The sequence below is a fragment of the Oncorhynchus masou genome, chromosome 25 (genome assembly GCF_036934945.1).
Source record: "Oncorhynchus masou masou isolate Uvic2021 chromosome 25, UVic_Omas_1.1, whole genome shotgun sequence".
Lineage (NCBI taxonomy): Eukaryota > Metazoa > Chordata > Actinopteri > Salmoniformes > Salmonidae > Oncorhynchus > Oncorhynchus masou.
Genome location: NC_088236.1, coordinates 7,118,485 through 7,122,032, shown reverse-complemented (window position 1 = coordinate 7,122,032; position 3,548 = coordinate 7,118,485). Strand labels below are relative to the sequence as shown.

General features: G+C 45.4%; 1 protein-coding gene across 1 annotated transcript in view; it reads left to right on the top strand.

Moving 5' to 3' along the window:
- LOC135513724 (anthrax toxin receptor 2-like) overlaps positions 1-3,548 on the top strand; it is a 1,178,227-nt gene that overhangs the window by 648,152 nt on the left and 526,527 nt on the right. The gene's annotated exons all lie outside the window — the stretch shown is intronic.

Here is a 3,548-nt window from a genome sequence, read left to right as displayed (position 1 = left end):
AGAAAGAGAGAGGGAGAAACAGAGAGAGGGAGAGAGACAGAAAGAGGGAGAGAGACAGAGAGAGGGAGAAACAGAGATAGGGAGAAACAGAGATAGGGAGAGACAGAGAGAGACAGAGAGAGGGAGAAACAGAGAGAGGGAGAGACAGAGAGAGGGAGAGAGACAGAGAGAGGGAGAGAGACAGAGAGAGGGAGAGAGACAGAGAGAGGGAGAAACAGAGAGAGGGAGAGACAGAGAGAGGGAGAGACAGAGAGAGGGAGAAACAGAGAGAGGGAGAGACACAGAGAGAGGGGGAGAGAGGGAGAGAGGGGGAGAGAGGGAGAAACAGAGAGAGGGAGAAACAGAGAGAGGGAGAGAGACAGAGAGTACAAAGACAGACGAGCCAGGCCACATCAGATGGCTGCAGAGCAGAGCTGTACCCTCATTGCACCCAAAAATAGCCACATACAGCAGCGAGCAGACTGCAGACACCAAACAACAAAACAACAGCTCTCAGATCCAGTAAACATCTAAACATGAGGGCCAGCGCCGGAGAGGCCGGAGACGCAACATGCTGTGAAACCTCCCTCTGTCTTCCCATCGCGTTAATCAGAGCTGGGTGAACGGCGATCTGAGAGGACATCCATCCTATTGGAGCAACATGCAGCTGGACAGCAGGCGGCATAATGTCGTCTCCTCCCAGGATGTGTCTCAAATGGTACCATATTCCCTATATAGTGCACTCCTTTTGACCAGAGCACTATGGGTTGGGCCAATGGGTTCTGGTTAGAAATACTATAAAGGGATGCAGAAGCCCCTGTCACCTGTTCTCCCCGCAGACCGACTGGTCACCTCCCTGATGGATCTTCTAGGAGAGGCTGGCGTGCTCCTCTGAGTGGACATGGGGGGATGGAGCCGCAGCTGCAGCAGATGTCTCCTGGCATATTCACACGATAAATAAAGCCGATGAGACCAGTGGGCCGCTATGCAGCCTGGCAGTCTGGTTGGATGGGACCTGTTAGATATGCTACCATGCTATGCGGTCTGGTTGGATGGGATCTGTTAGATATGCTACCATGCTATGCAGTCTGGTTGGATGGGACCTGTTAGATATGCTACCATGCCATGCAGCCTGGCAGTCTGGTTGGATGGGATCTGTTAGATATGCTACCATGCCATGCAGCCTGGCAGTCTGGTTGGATGGGACCTGTTAGAAATGCTACCATGCCATGCAGCCTGCCAGTCTGGTTGGATGGGATCTGTTAGATATGCTACCATGCCATGCAGCCTGGCAGTCTGGTTGGATGGGACCTGTTAGAAATGCTACCATGCCATGCAGCCTGGCAGTCTGGTTGGATGGGACCTGTTAGATATGCTACCATGCTATGCAGTCTGGTTGGATGGGACCTGTTAGAAATGCTACCATGCCATGCAGCCTGGTTCGATGGGACCTGTTAGATATGTTACCATGCTATGCAGCCTGACAGTCTGGTTGGACAGGGCCAGTGTCTCGTCTCGTCTCACTCACTGTTAGCGGTGCTAGGTGAGCTAACGTTTTGCGAGCACCAAGGCAGGGACTGTCTCTCCCCCTCACTGAGATTCTTACTGTAACAGGGAATGAAGGACACAAGCTGTTGGATTGGGAAAGATTGGTTTGGGCTTGAGAGTAAAAGGAGGGTCAATCAGACCCAGAAGGAACACATTTCTATTAAAACAAAAAAAACAAAAAAACAAGGGACCCCTCTCATGTTCCATTACTAGCTACTCTCATGTTCCATTACTAGCTACTCTCATGTTCCATTACTAGCTACTTTTATGTTCCATTACTAGCTACTCTCATGTTATATTATATTACTAGCTACTCTCATGTTCCATTACTAGCTACTCTCATGTTCTATTACTAGCTACTTTCATGTTCCATTACTAGCTACTCTCATGTTCCATTACTAGCTACTCTCATGTTATATTACTAGCTACTCTCATGTTTCATTACTAGCTACTCTCCTATTCCATTACTAGCTACTCTCATGTTCCATTACTAGCTACTCTCCTATTCCATTACTAGCTACTCTCATGTTCCATTACTAGCTAAACAGGTTACAGAGAGCAAGAAACATCTAAGCCAAGGTGTACCAGAGATTATTTGGTATTTTAGGATTTATGCCGTCTGGTCTCGTAGACCAGACGTATATCTGAGAAACTAAAACATACCATACGGTTTGGCAAATTAGTAACATATTGTACATTTTGCAAATTCATATACAAGACGAATAGTAATTTGTAACATATAACATACGAAATGGGCGATGGACAAATGAATATATGCCATAAGAAATGTATACTAGTTGGACTGTTTCAGATTAACATACAGAATAATACAAAATTCTCTGAGACCGGGTTGGATTATGGCACTAGGTTTACTTCCTGAACATTGTGGCACTAGGTTTACTTCCTGAACATTGACATAGCATGCATTATTATCTTGGCATAGCAGTTGACAGTTAGTCAAAGTGGAGATGCTGAGAGGTACATTAGTAGTGCTAATGAAGAACACACACTCCCACTAAGGAATTAACTGACTGGGTGTAATGTAAGGACGGGATGGAGGAGGAGGAGAGGAGGGTGACAATGTGTGATTCTGCGCCTGAAGGGTCCTACTGTACAGCAGCAGGGCCATAGCTCACACCTGAAATGTCTGGAGAGAATTACAACGTCTCGATTGGAATGTGTGCCGACAACTGTGTGTCTGCAAACACTCCCCAAGAAAGATCACAAACTCAGTGAACTCACACCACCACAAATTAAGTCAAATAATGTCAACTGTAAAGTAGCATATGCCGAGTTGCCTTTTTGTATGCCATAGAGACAGATAGAGGTCTCATCTTTGTATCTGTGCCATTATAGAGTCTGTGACAGCATGGGCAGCACCATTGAGTTCATCTCCATTTTGAAGTTTTCTTCTTCACAACTGCCTGATCCCTCCTTATGACCCGGTTGGACACGACTCCAGCATGGACACCAGGACGGATCAGCCAATGAAGTTGGAAGTACCACCCAGTTGAATACATTAAAATGTTAGTAGTCCTCAATGGAGCTGCCCATGCTATTTCAACCTTTTGGCCACGAGAGGCCTCTATCATTCCCTGTGTCCTAGGCCTGCCATCTTACGTTACCTAGAAGGTTATAAAATCCTATTTCTTTCTCGTTTATTTGTCCAAATATTATCGTAGGCTAGAAAAATATGTATTGGCATCATCAATCAACATTTTATCAATGACTAAGAATGTTGAATTCAGATAACTGAATGATAGGCTCGGTTATATTATATTCTATGCTCATTGATAGTCATTTAATGAGAATTAGACATGATAACTACAAGCTGTTTTATCATGTGAAAAGATAGGTCATGACGTATCTGCGGTCTGACCACAAAAAAAATGCAAACGCAAACCTGCACTGATTTCAGCACGACAGCGCAAATATTTTTATTTTTGTATTTTATTTTTTTACTCAGGCAACTCAAACGAACGAACTTTACTGGGTCCATCGCTGATGACGTCAGAGGGACG